Here is a 22,618-nt window from a genome sequence, read left to right as displayed (position 1 = left end):
AAGTTGTTGTTTTACAAAGAAAAATATAAATATCATTTTTAAAAAAATGTAGCACTTTTAAAACGTGATAACTTTTCTATAACTCTGCTCCACAGAAAAATACTTTACTCTTAAATTATTTACACATTTCTTACATCATTTGATAATAAAGATCTTGTATAATATTATATTAACTAAAAATATATTACCCAAATCAGAAACTTTTCAAAACTTTAGATTTTTCCTGAACAATACACATACTTATTTTTAACCCGCTTAGATGTCAAGAGTTAAAGACTAATATTCTCCTGTAATCACTCGTTCCTATGAAAATACTACAATATTTTCAATGGGAGTGTAAACAAACCATTGTTTCAGGTTTTATTTATATTGGAGCTGCCTGGCAAAATCCCATGCCTGATCTAACAATTTGTCGTGATTCCAAATACGTTTTTAAAAGAGATTATTGGCATCTTCAACATTTCCTCCTTAGGGTCTATTTCCAAGGCCTGTTTTTCCTATTATTTCCCCCCCAAGAATGATTTGCCCGAGCCACTTTTAACCAAAACGTTTATTTTTTCCCCCTGCTTCTGTGTGTAATGTAAGAATCCTATAAGCCAGAAATAATCTCTTACTATATCGGCGTTAGTTCTTCGAGCCTTCATTTTCCCTTCTGCTGAGCTATCTTTTAACACCAGAATTCGCCGTCGGTAAGAGCATAAAGAAGAGCAGAGACCCAGGGCACAGGAAGGCATCATCACGTGAGTGGGAGGTGGTGGAAAGTTCACACTGGCCAAAAAGTGTACGTATTTGTTTGTTAAATTTAATAGAGGTGAACGGTAGCCTGTAAGTAGCTTCACTGAGCCCAAACGGGAAATCCAGTAGGAAGAACACACTAAAATTTCCTAGCGAGCGCCGGGACAGGGCGGGGCAGGGGGAGCCTGCTGGAGCTCCGAGCGGGAGCCGGAAGGGCGGACTCGAGGGGAGGGGTCTAGCCGGCGTGGGCGGGGCGAGCCGAGGCAGGTCCGGTTGGGGCGGAACCGGGGGCGGACCCAAGGGCGGGGCTGGGTGGGAGCGAGGACCCGTGGGAGAGCCGACTCCTCCCGCCCGAGGGCTTGCCCGCACCTGGTGGGGAGCAATGGTTGTTTCCACACGTGGAGAACTTTTAATGAACACGTGAGGGAAAGGAGGCAATGTCTGCGGAAAATCTACCTCACAACCCTGGTGTCCGACTCCAGCTCCCTGGGCGACAGCTTGTTTGCTGCGCTCCCGAGGGTGGGGGAGATGGTGGGGAAGGGGTGTATGTCCACGCCCCCTTACATTGGCGCCCCCGCCACAGGCTTTCGGCGAAAGTCTCTCAAACAGTCCCCGCTCTAAAAGGCGGCCACGCAGGCCGTGTGCGCCTGCGCCTAGCGCTACAAGGTGGAGGGCGGGGCCGCTGAGGAAAGGGGCGTCTCTCCCGCCGTCGCGCACGGGGCGGAGCCGTGGGGGTGGTGCGGCCCGGCGCCCAGCGGCCTGACCTCCCTGAACGCCGGGTCCCGTGACGTCACCTCGCCGTGACGCGCACGCTGTAGGAAAACTGTAAGTTTCTGAGGATTCCTGCAGCTCTCTGGGCCTGCGGGTCTCGCCCTGCTGCTCGCATTCCCGGTGTCGGTGGTGGCTGCGGGCGTTTGATTCTTGGGCGATCGGGGAGCCGCCGAACGTGGTGAAGGGACAGGTGCCCGCCCAGAGTGGGAGCGCGCCCTCTGGGGCGGGCGGGACCGGGAGTGCGAGGAGGCGAGGCCGCGCCCCGCGGGGGCAGGCCCGCACTTCTCCCCTGGGGCCGAGAGGGCTCTAGGGGCTGGCGAATGAGGACCGGGAAAGAACGGGGAAAGTCCAAAGGGGAGCGACCCCCTTTTTTCTTCTTCCTTGATGAAGGGGCTTAGTTTCCCCCTCAGCCCTGGAGTTTGACATGAAGTCTGGAATGGAGGGTTTCTTCAGACACTCCACATCTAGGCTTTCTTTGGGATCCTGCAAGTGACCAGATCGCTGAGGACAAGCTGTAAAGATAACCACCTGCTGCCTCAGTTTCCTTTTTGTGTAAAATGGAGGTGACGCAACCTCTGGCCTAGTTAACATTCTCACAGAACCGGGAACATTGTGAGAGCATATGAGGTAACACAAGCATGTAAACTTGCTAAGTGAAGGTTCAGAAAGATAGTCGTTATTCTGAGAATGTGCCGGCCAATGGCCATTTAACCAAGGTCTTGTAGGTAGGGATCTTCACGATTTGCCCCCTCAACCCCCTCGCACCCACCTCCCATCTGATCATGGACAACATTTGAGTCTGATGGGCGACCTGAACTGTTGTCACTGAACTTTGTGGAACAGGGATCAGGAAATGACTGCTGCCCTTATCACAGTGTTTTTGACGAGTATGCAGTCTCCTTGGCTGGGTTTTTCAGAGAAAGGTTTTATCCTGTTGGAACTAGTACATTATAGTCAACATGGATACACTTAATTTTAGAGGTTGTTTCTGTGTGGACTTGGAATATCCCATTGTCATATCGGACTTTGAATGTTTTGGCTTGCCAAGGGTTAGTACATTATAGAGGAGTGAGTACTCTAATACTTCTCAAATGTAGAGGTAAGTATTTGTTAGGAAGTTTGAAGGGAAGACTGTTGTACACATCTCAGAGAATATTTATTCCAAGGATTGAGAGGTCACATTTCTGTAAAGTCAGTTTATCCTTCTTTGAGAAGCCTTAGAATTAGAAAGCGGAGGTGCTAATTTTGGTTCTACCAGCTAATAGTTTTGTGTCCAAAGACAAGTCACCCAAATTTGGGATTTCCTTTTTTGTTCTAAATTGGGAGATGATGGTGTATTTGCTGTTGCTTTTTCAAGGATCAAAGGAGATGATAAGTTTAAGAACAAAAGACTAAGTATGGTCTTGTTATTAAGAAATTCCCATAGGTCTTCTAGCCTGGATAAGAGGTATGTTTATTCAGAAGTCAGGTTCTGAGTCAGAACCAGAAATAGAGCAGCAAACAAGATAGTCCCCAACCTGGTGGAGCTCATTTTCCAGTGACTGGGCTACAAAGATTAAGTACATAATATTATTTCAGAGAGTGACTAAGTATAGTGAGGTAAAGGAAGATAAGGGAATGACAGTGGGGGAAAAAGGTAGGTTGTTTTAGATATGATCTATAAGGGAAGGCCTTTCAAAAAAGGTGACAGCTGAATCAACTGAAGTGAGAGGAAGAGCCTGAGGTAACATTTCAGGCAAGGATCATAAGAGCAATCAGCACTTACGTGGAGCTTAAGTACGTGAGGCAGTCTTCTAAACACTAAATTTTTATACCGACCTTATGCTGTAAGTACTAATACCTCCATTTTTATAGAAGAAGAAACTGACACACAGGAAGCATTGCTCAAAGATTGTACAGCTAAAATGTGATAGAGACAGTATACAAATTTGGGCAATCTGGCTTCAGAGTCTCTGCTCCAGATGACAGTCCTGTAGAACAGGAGCAACAAAGAAGCGGTGGTCTGAGGGGGAAGGTAGCCTGAGGTGGCCAAGGCAACGCAAGGTGAGTGTTTAGATCACTGCAAGGGAGAGGGAAAGTGGTGGCAGATGAAAACCAGGCCAGATTATGGCGGCTATGGTGAAGTAAAGGTGTGATTCTAGGTGTGATAGAAAGCCACTGGAAGTTTTATATCAAGGAAATCGCATTTGATTTTACTTTTATTGGTTGCAGAATTAACTTGAAGGTCATGGAGTGGGGGAGGGTATCAAAAGTGGGGAAGTAGGAGGTGTGGCTCTACCCTGGAGGAGAGCTGCTGCTGTCTTGGCCTTGAAGAAGTAGTTGCAGAGATGATAGTAAATGATCAAATTCATGACAAAATTTGAGGGTAGAGCTACTGGTGTGGATTTACTAAACTGGAGAGTGAGGAAAAGGAAAAATCATGACTAACTAGGTTTTAGGCTGGAACACCTGGGAGAACAGTAGTGCTATTGACTGAGCAGGTAGAAAGGGATTTGGTGAGAAAATCATGAATTCTGTTTTGGACGAGTTTTAGATGCCTTGTAGATATAGTAATACTAGAGCTAGTAGTAATAGTAAGCACTTTGTAGGCATAAACTGTACTGGGCAGGGTTTTAAGCATTCTTAGGTGTGTTAATTAATTTAATCCTTAAAACGGTTGTATGTGCCAGGGACCATTGTAATCCCCATTTTGCAAATGAGAACACAGAGGCACAGAGAGGTTGAAAGTGACCCAGCTTGAGAGTGACAGAACCAGGATTCAAAACCCAGCAGTCTGGCTTCGGAGTCCCCACAATCGATGTCTATAAAGACCTGTAAGTCAACTTGTTGAGTAGGCGGTTGGATATATGAATATGGAACTCAGGGGAATGGTCAGAGCTGGAGACTCACATGTATATTTCTGAAGAGAAAGCCTGGTTTTATTCCTCACCTAAACCTTGGTTAGCCGTGGAGAAAAAGAAATGGGCAGTTGGGCTGTGCTGACTGGGCTTTAATTCAGTTCACACAACCAATATTCAATATCCTCCTTCCATGAAGTTCTGTGAAGGTGAGGTCTGTATCTTTTTTACTTCTCTGTCTCTAGTTCTTAATCCAGTGCCTGCCGTGTAGTAGCTGTTAGGGATGACTTTATATGTGGGACATTTGGTTAAGTTTTGGGAGTTTAGGGATGAATAATACATAGCACTCTCCTTGGAGGAGCAGTCTGAGGAAAAACCTGTGGGAATAAAACCAGAGTAGACCAAATGCATAAAAGCATGCTGATCATTTCATTTTGACCTTTGCAGCCCCCTCCATCCTATATACTGGAGGGATGGGGCATGAAGGGGTCAAAGGAGCAAAAGAATGCCTAACCAATTTCACAGTGAATTTGAGGCTCCCCAAGAGTCCTCTTTAAGAATTACTCATAATCTTGCATATTTTACTGTATTTGCATTAGCTTTATTTGGCAACGATATAATTTTTACCAAATGAAATAAATTCTGATATTTTAGTATCATTGTGGAGTGATGAGATTTTCCAGTTCTATTACCTCAGTGTTGACAGGATTTACTAGTGAAATAAGGGAGTTGGCTTGAAATGTTGCAGCTTGCATAATACAGAGTGATGGAGGGGCTGTGTGAGGTATTTAGGCAGGTTTCCATTGGTTTAAGTGTATCACGCCAAAGTTCCATATGTTGGAGTAGGCTTCAGTTTCTCTGCTGCTCATCTCTCTAACACTGAACTATTTTTTTTGTCATAGAAAGGGGATCTTGTCGTATATGTCATAGGTGGAGTTATAGATGACCTCTCCCATCTGGAACATTGTAGAACATGGAAACTAGAACAATATGCACAAAAATTTGGGTCTTACTTCTGTACATCTCTTTAAGAGTATACTCTAATGTCAATATATTTGTCATAATTTTATTACTTCCTACCATATTTCAAATTTGAACCATTAAAACATTTTATAGAATTACACCATTGTAGATTTTGTGATTAATTTCAGAGTTTTTTTTTTCTTACAATATATAAAATATCTTGTTTAGCTTTTTTAGCTGTCAGTGGGATAGCTGATATGAATAACCAAATCCACCATCACTCTAAATTGGAACCCTCCGCAAATAGAAATGCAGAAATGTGCCATTTCATTTTGCAGTTCACAGAACCTTAAGTCCCCTACCATGGCTTCCCTAAGTTTAGTAGGGTTGAAATGGATTATTATTTCTTTATCTACAGTTGCAGCTAGCTTTCCCAGGAATATCAGATATTCATATATAGTATAAAGTATCTTGAAGGGGCTCCTGATTGCTCAGGCTTTGTCATTTTTTAAGTTCAGGCTTAGTGAGGGCATTGTTTGATCATTGTTTAATTGTGCTACCCGCTCCCAGCAGGGTGGGCATAATGGTTAAGTCTTCCTGTTTGAAGACAGGAACCCCTTTTTCTAACACTGACCGTTCTAGATAACTTGTAAAATTCAAATTATTTTAAAAATCTATATTTACATGAACAAATTTAGAATCTACTAGTTAAGAATAAAAATGCAAGTGTCTGGAAATTGTTTCTTTTAGAAAATTATTTATCTCGCCCACTGATAACATGTAGTGGGCACTAAATATTTTTTAATATTTAAATATCTTGTAGTTTCTTTTTTTTTTTTCATCTTGTAGTTTCTATTAGTCAATTCTGTTATTACCTTTAAGTCATATATGTATGTGTGTATATATGTGTGTATATGGTGTGTATGTATATATACACATTATATGTATATATACATATATATACACACAGAGTGTACTTGCAGTAAGAGCTAAATATACTAGTTTGTGTACTTTTCTTTAGCATTGTAAATGTTTAAATATATTTAAATAATGTAAACACTTAAGTGTCACTTAAATTTGATTCATTTGATACATGGTTACTTAGAAATTAAGATCTTGAAGCTTGATTTTTTCCCCCACATAAATAATGACTATTAATTAGAAGGACTGGGTGGAGACTGAGCTTTAATGACAGATTAACCAAATTATTATCCCAAAAGAACATGCAAGAAGAAAATACTTAGAGAGTTTAAGCAAAAACTACATGGTGATGGAAGGGATATGTTAACCATAACTCCTTACCATAGCTATAATTGTTAAATATTACTAAATATTACTATCCTACAGATAGCATTCTTTTCTTTGGTCCTAGCAAAGGTGCTAGCTTGAAGCTGCATTCTACATAAATGTGATATAAATACTGGAATATATGGAACTATGGATTTACCTCAGTGGTTCTCTACTGGGGATGATTTTGTTCATTCCCCCAAGTCACTCTGGAGATATTTGGCAAATGTCTAGAGACATTTTTGGTTATTACAAGTATGTGTTGGGGGCACTGTACCTGTCATGTAGTCAGTGGAGGCCAGGGATATTCTTAAATACCCTGTAACGCACAAGACAACCCAACAAAAAAAATTATCCAGTTCAAAATGTCAGTACTGCTGATACTGAGAAACCCTGCAATATGTAACTTTTTTCTTTCTTCCTTACTATTTTTTTTTTTTTTTTTACAACTACTGCCTCAGCCTTTAGAGGTTGAGGCAGTAGTTGTAAGTGGCAAATACCTGACTTGAACAAAAGATTGTGTTCAACTGCTTTTAGTTTGTTGAAGAGCTGAGCCAATTTGGTTCATTTATTGCAAGGAAAATAGTTTTTGTACCTAATAGCCTTGAATTTTTTTGGTTGTCAATATGTCTAGTGTTTTGGGTTTGGTATTTAGCTATGAATATTTTTTCTTAATAAAGTTAATTTAATTTGGGCATTATACAATTCTGGGTTGTAACAGGTTTGCTAATATAAATCTCATTCATATATTGAATTAACTATCTCACAGTTACATGGTGGTTTATATATTTCAGAAATACTTTCACATTAATTTTTATATGTGATTTTCATGAACACCCCATGGAATGTGTAGGACATGCATTATCCTCACTACTTGCCAGATGGGGAAACAGACTTAGATCAAAATGACTTGCTATATATATTATAGCAAGTTAGGGACAAAAGCAAATCTAGGAGTCTGCGAGGTTTTGATGCTTAGGACATTTTTAAAGTTACTAGTTGTTTCATTTGATCTTCCTGTCTTATAAAAACTAGGAATTTACTTAAGATCACCTAACTCATAATAAAGTTTTGACTATTTTTACTATCCTGTGCTGCCTGTCTGGATACCCTCTAATAAAGAAATTTGACAATTTCTGGATAAATTCACCAAATCCATTCTTAACCTAACTAAGTAGGTCTCTTGACACCGTAAGGGAGGAAAAAGTCTCCATCATCTTTGGGTCTCAGTCTGGGTCTCAGTAGTAAACTGATACAAGACAGATTAGCAGTAGAAAAACATACAAACTTTATTAAACTTATACAGGGGAACCTTCATCAAGACCCAAAGAAGTAACCAGAACAGGAAGCTTTTACACATTTTAGGCAAAGAAACAATAAATTTGTGAAGAACTGACAGGATCCAGAAGAGTCTGGGCTAGGGGTAGTAAATAGTGAAGAAGTAAGGAGGAAGATAAGGATTAGTTTAATAAGATTTCTTTGTACAGGTTTCTCTGCTCCCAGATCCCTATCTCTGGTGGTAAGAATGTCTTCCTCCTGGTACAAGGGAGGATACCTTTCACAGGGGAGTTTATCTTTTACTTTCAGGACAAAAAAAAAAAGGAGAGTCAGAGTGTCCTTGCACCTGCTGTTTCTTAAGTACCTTTGATTCAAAATAATCAAAAGGTCAAAGTGGCATATTTGGGGGTGACTACAACACCTAGTCAGATGTTCATGTTGTCACTTGAATCAGTTGGTAATTCAGTGTTTGTACTGTGCTTGGAGTTGAGTGGGATCTTTACTGAGTTTTGATAAAGCATAAGGTAGTGCTGCTTGCTATGTAGAATTTATTTTTTTGAGCACACTCAGGTCCAAAAGCAGTGTGAAGAGATGGCTCTCAGCTGTATTTGAGTATACTTGGGTGAAGTAACCTACTTGGCATGATTCTCTTTGCCATTCTGATAGAGGGATTTAGATTTAGAATAGGATTTCCATTCATTCTAATTTTTAAATTAGAAACCGTATTATTCTCTTTAGCCCTTACCATCTTTTAGTCACATTTGAGGCTCTCTTACTTTCCAAAAGAATATCTACTTAAGTTTTTGATGAGTTATTATTTCGTTTGAAGATTATTTGATGATACTCAGTTCTCGGTGTGAGTTTCAGTGATTGGAAGAAAAATTTTAATACCCAGAAGTGGAATTGCTGGGGCATATGGGAGTTTTAGTTTTCTTTTTTGGAGGGATCGCCACACTGTTTTCCACAGTGTTTTCTTTGGAAAAATGTTTATTCTGATCCTCTGCCCATTTTTAAAATCAGGCTGTTTGTTTTAATGAAGTATAGTTGACACACAGTGTTAAATTAGTTCAGGTATACAAAGATAGTGATTCCTCAGCTCTGAATATTGTGCTGTGCTCACAGCAAGTGTCACCATATAAAGCTATTATAATATCTTGACAATATTCCTCATGCTGTCCCTTTCATCCCTGAGATTTACTCATCCCATAACTGGAAGCTTATACTTTCCATTCCCCTTCACCCATTTTTACCTATCCCCGCACCTCCTGCGCTTGTGGTATAAAACAGTTCTGTGTTTTTAGGTCTGTAATTGGAAATTTTAATGTTTTCTGTAGAATAGAATAGAATAGAATAGGCTGGATGTGGACAATTGATAGTATGAAACTGTGGGTCTGGGATTAAGAAGGGAAGGAAAAAGACCTTTGTTAGTGCATTTGTATATTGGGCCATGAAGGATTATAATTATATATATATATATAATTACATTTAAAAAGTGAAGATTTTCAACTTTCCATACAACTGACTTAGCATAAAAATATTTTTCTTACCTCCTTGAAGAAAAATGCTATATCCAGGTTAACATAATATTTATAGCATTATTGAGGGGAGAGACCACCATTAAGTGTAACTGAAACAGAGCTGGATTTCATACTTGCTAAGGAAGGGAGAGCTATTCTTGTAGAGTAGAATCCTCGAAACAGGCAGAGATGTACTTAGATAGGGTTTTGAAGAAGCATGGAATTTTAAGATTGGCTTACTTTCAGTGAGACAATTTAGGCATTGGCCAACTTTAAACTTGGACTTTAGGAACTGGCTGGCATTGAGAAGCAAGGGTACAGAAGCAAGGCAGTTACTGACCGGCTGACTTTCTCAGCTGAGGGTTTAAGTGGAAATGTTGACTAGAGTTTAAGGATTGATAGATTGGGGCATATTTAAAACTGGTTCTGTGGTTACTTGTTTCCAGCTTGGAATAGAGCCAAAGAATAATCTTTTCCTTTCTTGAAACTGGAGAATAGGTACTTTTATTTTCCATTGAAATTTATGTCAAACATTTATATTAGCAGTTGAGCTAATATACACTTCTGATTTTGCTTTTCTTCTGAAACTTTTAAAAAAAGAAATGAGTGCTGTGAATATCATTTGTTTTCTATCTACCAGTCACAGGATTATATGTTATTTGGGACCCAGGCTGCTTCAAGGATTATTTTTATATATAGTTAAAAGGTAATATGTTATTTATGGAAATACTTTAATGTTTTAAACACTGTGGTGAAAGCTGTTACTTTTATGTCTGTTTTTCTCTCTTGTGGGAGTGTGTTGTATCATATGCTGCCAAAAGCAGTCTTGATGGATGTTGAATTATAGATCTAAAAGTTTATTGTTTTTGCTGTTGTTAGAGATACATCTATAAGTGATGACTTTTTGAAAGTTAATTAAGGATTTTTCTTATCAGCATTTTAGAAGGTTAATGATTATAGTGTATGTCTTTTGTATAAGGTAGGCTGAATTATTTTAGTATCTTTGAATCATTTTACCACAATTATAGTACCATTTTTATAAAGTATTTTGTTTTAATTCTTATTTTACAATATTTTTATTCAGAATGAAATAAAGAGGTATTTACGATGGTTTTCTGGAACTCTGACAAAAAGTATGTATTTTTCTAAAGTGATCTCTCACATGATATTTTAGTTTTAAAAATGTTTTCCTTTGAGATGCTAAGATAAACTCAGAGGGCATTCTTTATATTAGAAGTTAGAGAAGGCGAAATTAGTTTTTGGTATATTTTCTTTGTTGTATTGAAGTCTTATTAAAAATACCCTGTGTACTGTATTTACATATGAAATAAGCTCATAGTACTTAAAAAAAAGAATGGGTAACGGGTATTGTCATGTTGATATGCAGCCGGTTTCCTTTTGTAACCTATAGCTGTGCTATCCCTCTCCGCCCTCTAGACAAGTATTATCCAGAGATAAAGCTACATTTATGACTTAGATAAGTCATAAATGTTTGGGAAAAAGAAATTTTTATGTGAAAGCTCTTTGCAAATGTGAAGCCTAATTCTTGTATTTGTTCACAGTCCAAATTTCTGACCTGCTATGATAGTTAACCTTAAGAGCTTAATCTCAATCCAGTACTAAAATTAATATTGTTTATGAATCACTGTTGTTTAATTACTAAATGATACTCAAACATTTTTATCCTCAACATTTACATTTTATAAATTTATACTAAATAGGTACTTAGATTTTCTAGGAAAAAGATGTCTTTGATACCTGAATGTGGTTACTGGGATTACTTATGTGCTATTATTTATGTGTATGAAATAATGCATTTGAAATATGGTTTTTCTCTGTGCATATGCAGTAAATAGTTAGGCTTTTATTGCCCAGTGATATGATCAAAAAAAGAATCCTGAGTTAAGTGATCTTCTGTCGTAACAGGAAAAAAACATCATCTGTTAATATAATGGGTATAAAATGGTATCTCATAGTTTTATTTTGCATTTCTTTCATAAGCAGAGAGGTTGAGTTTCTCTTCATTTACTTGTTAGCCATATGGATTTCACTGTTAATTGTCAGATTTAACAAATAAAAATACAGGACAACCTGTTAAATTTGAATATTAGATAAACAAATAAATATTGAATATAAGTATATACCCTTGCATCAGTTGGGATATACTTATACTAAATATCTTTATTGCTTATCTTTAGTTCAAATTTAATGGGGCATTCTGTATTTTATTTTTACCTTCTGTAAATTATCTGCTGCTGTCTCTTACCAAATTTTTAATTTCAGTTCCTATCTTCTTGTTATCTTAAAGAGTTCTTGGCATATACTGGATATTAAATACTTTAAAAAAATTTTTTTTTTGAGGTTGCAAACATATTTTTCCAGTCTTCTGTATAGCTGTTAACTTTATAATGTTTTTTGTTGATTAACAGCCCTTAATTTTGATGGAGTCAATTCTTTCAGTTCCATCAGAATTTTCCCATATTGTTAATACTTTTGGGATCTAAAGAAATCTTTTATCACTCCAAGATCCTAGATATATCATCCTACTTTTTACTTCATTAGCTTCATAGTTTTACCTTTCACATTTAGGTCTTTTATACATTTGGTGTTTATTTTAAGGGAAGAGTATTAGGAAATGAAATTAGAGAGGTAATGGAGGGAGCAGATTGCATGGGGATTGTAGGCCATTGTAAGGACTTTGGTTTTTATGCTTAGTGAAAGAGGAAGCCAGTGGAGGTTTTAAACAGAGGGTACCACTGTCTGAAATCTGAAATATGCTTTTAAAAAAATTTCCTGATGACTCTTGAGAATAGATTGTGTGAGGTGTGGCAGAGACTATTGTTACTTCTTTGCTGGTATCTAGGATATCCTTTTCTCTATTCGTATCTGAATCTCTCTTAGAGACTATATTTTCCAACTTCCTCTGACTATGGGAGATTGTCTATGTGATTAGGTTTGGGCCAATTAAATGTGAGCAAAAGTGATATGTGCAACTTCTGGGTTACTTTATTAAAGATGAGGTGCTAGTCCTGTTCTCTCTGTGCCATACCCCCAGCCCCACCCTGACTAGAAAAAAAACAACTAGAATGACAACAGCTGCCTTGAACCCAGAGGTAGACCTCCTGTGATGAGGATGGGAGAGCCATCGCTAGTTGGCCTAGGTCCCCAGATGGCCTTGTGGGACAGAACCAACTACTGCTCACCTTCCCCTAAGCACCGGCCTATCTCTGTACTATTTCCAGGAAGAGAATAAACTTTCTTGTTTGAGCCACTGTATTTGTCATTGTTTTATCACAACAGCTTTCCCAATACCCAATTTAGTGCCAAAATGGGTATCTGCAGTGGGGTGTTGCTGTAATAGCTAAAATGCATGGCACTGGCTGCGTGGTTGGCCAGCAGACAGTAGACATCATGTTAGAGGCTGGAAAACTAGCGACCCTTGTTACGCTATAGCAGAACCCTTGCTGAAGCTGTCACTTCTGATAACTTGGAAGAGCATGGGTGTGTCTCTCCAGTTTGTAGCTCCAGGAGAGTGGTTAGACTGCTAATGTGAGAAGGCTCACATGAGTTGATTAGCTGCTTTAGCAAGGAAATGCAGGAGGGTATCAAGTAAGAGAACAGTTAGCTAGTTTGCACTTGGAGGTGGGAGGGGATATAAATTTGCTAATGGAGTTCTGTGTGCCCATAGCCTATGCCTCCAGCTGACTAAAAGGACAGTAATATGCGGTATTGCAGGGCCGGAAAAAGTAGTTTCTTTTTCCCAAACAGCAAGAGGTTAGATTTGTTTTTAGGAAACTTTGTCATATTTTCTTGGCCAGAGAAAAGTGGAAGCCAGGCTAGGCAAGGATCGTATTAAGGATTTATCTTGCCACCTGAACTAGTCACTTAAGCTAGGTAAAGCTCCAGTTACAAATACAAAGTCTCCGTAGGACAACAAAGGTTTATTTCTTACTTAGGACATGTCTATGGCTCTGTTCCACCATCCTCTGCCACTCGAAGCCAAAGGAATAGGCATTTTGGGGACATTGCTGTTCTGTTTCAGAGGGAAGGGAGACATGGCAGAAGCAGCTGCTTGTAAGCGGCATGTGTTACTTTTGTTCATCTTTTATTGGCCAGAGCTAATCGAGTGGCTGAGCCTGAAATCATTCAGGCAGAAAGAACATTTTAGGTCACATGGCTTGTCCCAATGTGAGTGGGGTGTGGTGGTGGTATCATCCCACCGTGTGAATCAGATGCTCTCAAGTTAGCTAACCTGAAATCAAGGGAGAGAGGGATGCATCTGCCTCAGAGGTCAGCTAATAATAGGAGGACAGAACTGACAAGCTTAGCATCTACCATCAGACTAAATTTTGAGTTGTGGTCCCTTTCACGTGGCACTGGCCTAAGACAAGAGACTTGTGGAGGTTTTGAGTGGATTATATTGCCAAAGATGCCACAAGTTTAGCTTGCCAAAACCTGTGATAGTTTACCATTGTTTGACAACTAAAGCAATCTTTGACCCCCAAACATGTGCCCCCAGGAAATAGGCTGTTAATTCTTTCCGACCTCTTTGGGAGCACATACTTTCTTGTGTTCACTTCATATATTGCTGGAAAGGATAACAGAAGAATGTATCTTCCAGAGACAAAGCTGGTTTCCAGCAGGCAAATGGACAAGGGAGTCTGTCTTCTCCCTAAGGTCCCCCTGCCCCCCACTCCCACCCCAGCACAGAACCTGAGTTTAACCAAGAATCTTGTTTCCCTGGTAGAGTGGGGACTCTCTGCCATTCCTGTCCAGCAGTATTTCATCATTGGTAAGAATAGTATTTGCCATTCTTTTCAGAATGGAAAACTTAATTGCATTAATCTTATTTGTCTTCTGTTGTACTTTGGGTGTAATTGTGGTGGTAGAGAGCAAAGTTACTTGTCTGTTAGCTTGTAGGTCACTGGACAGGGGACAGGGACACAACTGGTATCTCTTGAAGAGTTGTGTATCACCCAGAGATCTTAGACTTTGAGCTGAATCCAATAACTGGGTGAGACTTCAGGTTATCCCTTTAGAAAAAGAGGAATGTTTCAGAGTGGGAAGAAGGATACACTCCCACCTCTGATATTTGCTGTTACATAGCTCCGATTTCTGAGGCTCCTCGTAGCCAGAGGAGACCACATATCTTAAGTTTTGGCTATGGATGGGAGTGGAAGTGATATGTGCACATTGCATTTGTATTAAAAATCAGCTGTCGGGGCGCCTGGGTGGCTCAGTGGGTTAAGCCGCTGCCTTCGGCTCGGGTCATGATCTCGGGGTCCTGGGGTCGAGTCCCGCGTCGGGCTCTCTGCTCAGCAGGGAGCCTGCTTCCCCTCTCTCTCTCTGTCTGCCTCTCCGTCTACTTGTGATTTCTCTCTATCAAATAAATAAAATCTTTAAAAAAAAAAAAAATCAGCTGTCTGTCATATTCTTTTTGCCCCGCCCCCATGGATGACTTGTGGTTGAGCCAGCTACCATCCTACAGACAAGGGCAGTCCTCCAGGGAGAGTGGCAGGACAGGAGAGAAGGGACCTCAGTCCCCATGACCACTACATGAGAGAGAAGTGAACTCCTTTTTTGTTGGTGTCGCTACATTCCTGGTCTTGTTACAGCAGTTTAGCCTATATCTTGGCTAATACAGATGGTGGTGATGGAAACAGGAAACAAACATGGAGAATACAATTTGGAATTGTTCTTAGTGGTTTTTTTCTCACATGACACTTTTTGTTTATATATTCTTTCTGTGAAAGTTTATCTATCAAATTGTCTAATAAAGAGTTTAGAAATAAACTCCTTTATTTGAACATCATTCCTGTTGTGATTTTCTTTTTATTTCATATGCATAACATATTCTTGTAAAAATTTTGTATCCTGGTATATCCATGTGCTGTCCATTTTCTTTGTTGCTGTGGAGTTCTTTCACTTGTATAGTTATTGTTGTCATTTAACATTTGGTTTTTACCATTCTTGTCTTACTGTTGGCTATTATGGACAGTATTGTGTCCTCCCAATTCATATTTTGAAGCCTTAATCACCCACCTGACTATATTTGGAGATGGGGATTTTAGGGAGGTGATTAAGGTTAAATGAGGTCATAAGGGTGATCCATTAGGTCCAATGGAACTGGTGTTCTTATACAAAGAGGAAGAGACACCAGAGCTCTCTGCCATGTGAGGATACAGTGAGAAGGCAGCTATCTGCAACTCAGGAGGAGGGTTTTCACCAGACCCATACTATACAGGCACCTTGATCTTGGACTTCCAGCCTCCAGACTGTGAGAAAAATACATTTTATTCTTTAAGCCACCCACTCACAGTATTTTGTTATGGCAGCCCAGGTTTTTAACTGCCATACCACATGCAAGGGCCTTTTCTCAGATCACAGTCAACAGTAAAGCAAACTGCAAAAAAGAGTCCAAAAGAGAACACCAAGAAAGAGTAATGTTACTGAAGCCAAGAGATAAGCATTTTAAAATTGAGACTGTCAATATTAAATTGACAAGTGTAATAAATTCGGAGTGAATTTTCAGTTAAGAAGTCATTCGTATTTTGGAGAGAGTGTTGTGTTTGCACAAAATCCAGATTGCAAAGGTTGAGTAGTGAATTGGTGATGGTAGTGGGAGCAGTAGAAATAATGAGTTTAAGCCCTTTTTTCAAGACATTTGGCTGTGAAAGGGAAGGCACAATTAGGACAGTGGCAAGAGAGAGAGACATCACATCTGGGGAGTATGTTAGGTTTGTTTGTTCATTTGCTTTATAATGAGAGAACTTTAAGCATTTCTGTACAGTGGTACAGTGGGGGGGAAAGTCGTAAAGGAGAAGTGGAAGGTTTGGAAGAGGGAGGTGGGTAAGTGATGGCTTTGGATCCCTTGGAAGGTTGGATGGCTTGAGTTCTGGAGCCTGGTTGAAGGTTACCTTTGGGAAGGATGAGGGACATCCTTCCTCTACTTTCTCAGGAAGGAGGAAGAGTGTGGTTGTTGGTCACCAGGGGTGGAGGAAACCAAAGGAGTCTGACCTAATAACCTCTCTTGGTTCTGTGGAGGTAATGTCATTTGCTGAGTAGAGGGAAGAATAGGAAGTATAAGAAAGTAATGGAAGTTTGGAATTGATTCTGTGAGATGTGAGAGAGGGAGTTGATAGGGAGCCCACAAAGAGACTGATGGGCAGTAGCAAGCAAGGGCCCTGTCGAGATGGTCTGAGACCATACATTTGCAGAGTCTCTGCTCCACTTGGTTGGGGCTTCAACAGTAGCAATCTCTAGTATAAGTGTGGGAGTGGAGAAGATTGGTTTAGGGGAAGGACAAGCTAGCCAGAAAGCGAAGTATAGGCAAGACAGTGGGCAACGCTGGATGATCAGATCCTAGGTTTATAGTGCGTAAGAAGTGAAGCTTGGAGCATGGCTGATGGATCAGGAAGAGAATAGAGAGTGTATGGGGAGAAACTGAAATCTCGAACATATTAAGACCAAATATGATTCATTCATTCATTCATTCATTCAATAAATATTGAGCATTTATCTTCCAAACACTGTTCTCAAAACAAGGTCCCTGCCCTGCTGGAGCTGGCTTTGGCTTCTAGAGGGGAGGTAGATAAACATATATATACATGAAAATGTTAAAAAGAAAAATGAAGGATAAGGGGGTAGAAAGTGATGCAGATGCTATTTTAGATGATGTGAACAAGAAAAGGCTCTTGGAAGAGATGCCCTCTGAGCTGAGACTGGCATGTGGTTAAGACACAGCTGTGGGAAGAGCACCCCAGGGTATGCCAGAGCCCTGGCCTAGAACTTGCCTGAGCAGTGGCGGGGTAGCCGGGGAGCGTGAGTGAGGAGGAGAGGTAATTACCCAGGGACTGCATGCTGCAGGGCTGCAGTAGGATCTGGGATTTTTTTCATTCAAGTGTCCTGAGAAAGCTGTTGGAAGGTTTGAATCAGAGAAGTGACATGATCTGCTTTACTTTTCTGAAGGCTCACGTTGGCTGTGCTGTGGGGTTTTGATTGGCAATGGCAGGTAAGGGATTGAGAGAGCTAGAAGGGTAGGGGATTGTAGCCTCTAAGTAGCAGACTGGAGTTTAAGATTTCAGCAGTTGAATCCTTCTGGGTGAAGGATCCCATTGCTGCTCTTTTCAGCAGGCACACCCACTCCACAATAGGCATTATTTTCAGTGGATAAAGGTCTGACCCTGACCCTTGGCTTCTGCCGCACCCTTTCCTGTTTTTAACTCTGCCCCTCACCAGCTTCATTATTCATTCTCCCATTTTGTCCCTGCCAGTCTTTCAGATGTGATGCGCCCTGTTGTCTGCCGAGCCAAGACTTCCTCTAGATTTAGATTTACAGACCTTTTTGTCAGAGTCTGATTTTAGTCTTTGGATAACTTCCCTGGAAGCCCAGGATATAAGATAGGTGAAAGTAGGGGAAATGGAAGGCTGTGTGCTGTGTTCTGCCCTCTTAGGGCGGTTCCCTGGCTCCCTGAAGCAAAGCCCAAGCCTTTCAGTTCACCGTGTGGAAGAGCCCCGCGCTGGTCTGTGGCTGCTGCCTCCCTTGTAACATGCCATCTCCAGGATCACCTTGGGTACCCCTCTCCAGGCTCAGCCTGTGCTGCCTTAATCTGCAGGCACTTAGCTGGAGGAGGGCACTATGCATGCCCTCCGATTACAAAGTGGTGTGCAGTGCCATTCAGAGCTACCAGTAGGCGTGGTACTCTTTTCCCCAGTGGTAGTTTTACTAGCTGTTACTTGATTTACTGAGCCTGCACAGCAAAACTGAATGTAGTTCTAATTATAAACCATCTTTCTCAACAAATTCTTTTATTGACTCTAATTAAATATGCTAACATTTTTTAAAAAAGAAAATAGGTATATTATAGTTTGGAATAACAATTCTGTGGACAAAACACAAGGCCAAGAAATGTCAAGTTGGTGAGGGCCATTTAGTGCTATGCCTTCAGTCTCCGGGGGCTATTTAGTCCCTCTGTTTTGCCTTAAGGATACTTTGGTAGGCCAGGTTTGAACTACCTTTTTAGGTGGTTGGATTTATAATTTCTGTATTTTTGTTTTTATGTTTAATGGAGCTATTATAACATTTTTATTCACATGGGGTACGAACTGGCTATGATATAGATTTTGAGCCTTTAGGCTTCTGGTTAAGGTTAAAAATATGAGTATTTTCCTCTTCTACTTGGATTTCCTTTTGACAGATGCCATTAAAGTAAACATGGCTGCATTAGAAAAAGGATTTATGAGAACCAAGTGATGGCCTAGTAAGGTCAGTACTCAAAGTCATTTTGGGCCACAAAATAAGTTTGACACTATGGATTTTTTAAAAAAATAGGATATTCCTTGCATTAAAATCTATAATGTTTCTTCATGAGAGTTGAGGGTAGATTTCTGAGCACTAGGATTTTTTTTTTTTTTTTTTTTTTGGGGTGTTTTGCCATCAGGAAATTGATTTAGCACTTGGGATTTTGTATAACACTGCCAAATTATAAGGTTAATGAAGGACTTGGTCGTGTTCACTGATGCATCCTGAGCACAGCACCTGCTACATTAACACATAACTATTTTTTGAGTGAATGAATGAATCATCTCTGATATAACTGTGGAAATAATACTGTCTGGTTATTGATACAGGCAGCATCAGGATTGAATGAGGGCGCCTTTCTGGGTATGCTGTCAACACTGTAGCCATGAATATATGGCCCCTTTAAATTAATAAAAACAGGAGCGGAGCTATAAACATTTTTTTTTTTGAGTCTGTCAGTTGTCAAGTCTATTTAATCATATAAAAATGCCAATTCTACCAGTAAAATGGGGATAGCAACACAGACTTTGTTTATTGAGTATAAGTAGCTCCACTAAGATTAGATGAGGTACATAGAGTGGAAGAAAATACATCCATGCAAATCAGTTATCTGACAATGGACTTGTATCCAGAATTTATAAAGAACTCTTAACAACCTGGTAATAAAAAGAACAACACAATTAAAAAATGGACAGAGGACCTGAATAGACATTTCTCCAAAGAAGATTGGTAAATCGTACATAAGCTTATGAAAAGATGCTCAACTTCATTAGTCATAGGGGTAAGCAAGTCAGAATCACAAAAGATAGCACAGAGTCAAAGACAGATAATAATGTGTTGGTAAGAATGTGGTGAAATTGGAATGAATGCTCATACATTGCTGGTGGGAGAAAAGGAGGCAGCCCCTTTGGAAAACAGCTTAACAGTTCTTTAAAAGCTTAAAACATAGAGTTATCATAGGTTACCCAGCAATTCCACTCCTAGGTCTATACCCAAGAGAACTCAAAACACACATCCACATAAACGTTTATACGCTAATGCTCATAGCAGCATTGTTCCAGATAGTTAAAACACAGAAACAATGCAAATGTCCATCTGCTGATGAATGGATAAGCAAAATGTGGTATATTAGTAACACAATCCAATGGGATATAATTTAGCATGAAAAAGGAAGTGCTGACACATGCTATAACATGGACAAATCTCAAACGTGTTAAGAAGTCAGACCCACAGGGATGCCTGGGTGGCTCAGTTGGTTGGACGGCTGCCTTCGGCTCAGGTCATGGTCTCGGAGTCCCGGGATCAAGTCCCGCATCGGGCTCCCAGCTTCGCCCTCTGACCTTCTCCTCGCTCATGCTCTCTCACTGTCTCTCTCTCAAATAAATAAATAAAATATTAAAAAAAAAAAAAAAAGAAGAAGTCAGACCCACAAATTGCCCTGTGTTGTAGGACTCCATTTATATGAAATGTCCAAAATAGGACAATCGTAGGGGACAGAAAGTAGATTAGTGGCCAGGAAGGGTCATAGAAGGGAGATGGGGAAAGACTGCTAATGCATAGAGAGTTTCTTTTTAGGATAATGGAAATGGTCTAAAAAATTATTTGCGGTGATGGTTTTACAACTCTCTGAATGTACCAAAATCAGAGAATCATCTACGGTGAAAGGGTTAATTGCATAGTATGTGAATTATATCTCAATAGAGCTATTATAAAAAAGAATAAATTAGGTAATGTGTGGGAATATACTTTGAGCTACTTGAGAAGATATTATTGTAGTTTGACTGTGAGTCCTTTAAATAGTAGCAGGATGACTTAGATATTTTCCCTTGCTTGCAGGTCTATGATTTTTATGCCATGACTCAACTTTATAAGGCTATAACTCAGCAATATAAAATATTGAAAATGTTGAAACATTAAATGAAAACTGCTTGGCTTACTGTTTTTATTTAATAGGATTTTCTGAATCTGTTAATTAGCAATAAGTAGAATGTCATTAAGGAATTAGGTTTTTGAATCATAAAATTTTAGAGCTGGAAGAAACTTTAGAAGTCATGTATTCTAGGCCCCCTCATTTTGTTTTATAAGTGTGAAAATGAGTCCTATAGGGTAACTAAGTTTAGCTAAGATGTCTTAGGTCATAGCACTGTGTAAATTCTAGAACTGAATTAGTGTTCTTTCTCTTGACTACCACTGGTTTTGGTGCTATGATGGTATTAGCACTAATAATACTAATAACAGCTATTTAAACATTCCCCATATCCTAGGCATTCTGTTTGGTATTTTATACGTATATTTTCTTGGTTATACAGATAAAGAAGTTGATTCATTTTACCTGGTGTTAGTTTCCTATTCTTCTGTAACAAATTAAGAGAAACTTCATGGCTTAAAACAACACAAACTTATTATCCTATAGTTCTGGAGGTCAGAAGCCCAAAATGGTTGTTACTGAGGTCAGAAGCCCAAAATGGGTGTTACTGAGTGTTGGCAGGACTGCATTCCTTCCTGGAGGTTTTAGGGGAGATCAGTTTTCTTGTCTTTTCCAGCTTTTAGAGGCTGCCCACATTCTGTGGCTTGTGGCACTCCCTCGATGTACAGATCAGCGGTGGTGGGACAAGTCTCACAGGCAGTCTTTTTGGTTCTGACTTTTAACGCATCTCTCTTTCCCTTTAAGACCCTTGTGGTTCCTGTGGGTCCACCTGGGTATTCCAGGATAGTCTCCTTATTTTAAGGTCGTTTGATTAGCAACCTTCCTGGTTGCCATGTAACATAACATATTCACAGGTTCCAGGGATTAGGATGTGGATATTGTTGAAGGGGATTTTATGTGCCTTCTGGTGCCTACCACATTCTGTTAAGTAAAGAAATTTAGGATCAGAGAGGTTAAGTCAGTCATCCAAAGTTGCAGGGCACCTGGGTAGCTCAGTGGGTTAAAGCCTCTGCCTTCATCTTAGGTCATGATCCCAGGGTCCCGGGATCGAGTCCCGCATTGGGCGCTCTGCTCAGCGGGGAGCCTGCTTCACTTCCTCTCTCTCTGCCTACTTGTGATCTCTGTCTGTCAAATAAATAAATGAAAATCTTAAAAAAAAAATGGTTGCAACATGAGCAATGAAAACACCAGTATTTTAACCCATGACTCTTATTTAGCATATCTTTCATGATTACATGGTCTTTTCCACAAATGCTCTTTCCTCCTGGTCTGGTAAAGTAAATAGGACCCTGAGCAGTGTTCAGATAGTAAATAGCTCTTTCTTGTTAAAGTAAAATCACATTTACTTTAATGTATTAAGAGAGATTATATTAATATGGAACAATTAAAAGCACGGTAGAGGAGTATATTTATTGATAGGGAAACATGGTTATGACTCATCAAGAATTTCAGTTCAGGGGCTCCTGGGTAGCTCAGTGAGTTAAAGCTTCTGCCTTCAGCTCAGGTCATGATCTCAGGGTCCTGGGATAAAGCCCTGCATCTGGCTGTCTGCTCAGTGGGGAGCCTGCTTCCTCCTCTTTCTCTGCCTGCCTCTCTGCCTACTTGTGATCTCTGTCTGTCAAATAAATAAATTAAATCTTAAAAAAAAAAAAGAATTTCAGTTCATTAACCCCCTCCCCCCACTCTTTATTCATTAGTTCCCTTCTCTCATCAGTTCTTCCTTATCCAGTCCTAGCTGCCCCAATTCAAATTGCTGTCCTGCAGATTCCCTTATGCACCTCTTTGATCTCTCCCATCTGGCAAAGCCAGAGGGCTGGAGGAGCCCGACTGCCTGCCTGTTGGTTTCACTTGAGTGATAAACCCTGCAGCCTCATTTGCCTGGCAGCCTTCCCGTGTGCCTCTGTTCTCTTTCACCCACAGCACACCTCCTCTATTCTTTCAGATCTTACCCAGACTGGTGTCACTTGCCACCTTAGCTGTTTATCCTGGAATGGACAACTGT

The 22,618-nt window shown here is 40.0% G+C and overlaps 1 protein-coding gene across 10 annotated transcripts in view; it reads left to right on the top strand.

Moving 5' to 3' along the window:
- The first annotated feature begins 1,460 nt into the window (after nt 1-1,460).
- ZNF438 (zinc finger protein 438) overlaps nt 1,461-22,618 on the top strand; it is a 185,465-nt gene continuing 164,307 nt past the window's right edge. For 8 of the 10 annotated variants that reach the window (XM_059184195.1, XM_059184190.1, XM_059184194.1 and 5 more), the window contains exon 1: nt 1,461-1,560. The gene's annotated coding sequence lies outside the window, so the exon portion shown is untranslated. Of the gene's footprint in view, nt 1,561-10,497; nt 10,522-22,618 lie in introns of those variants that run through there. The other 2 variants (XM_059184191.1, XM_059184189.1) reach the window with 2 other exon arrangements.

Source organism: Mustela lutreola, chromosome 8 (assembly GCF_030435805.1).
Source record: "Mustela lutreola isolate mMusLut2 chromosome 8, mMusLut2.pri, whole genome shotgun sequence".
Lineage (NCBI taxonomy): Eukaryota > Metazoa > Chordata > Mammalia > Carnivora > Mustelidae > Mustela > Mustela lutreola.
Note: the sequence above shows the minus strand (reverse complement) of the source record. Positions and strands in the feature narration are given on the sequence as shown.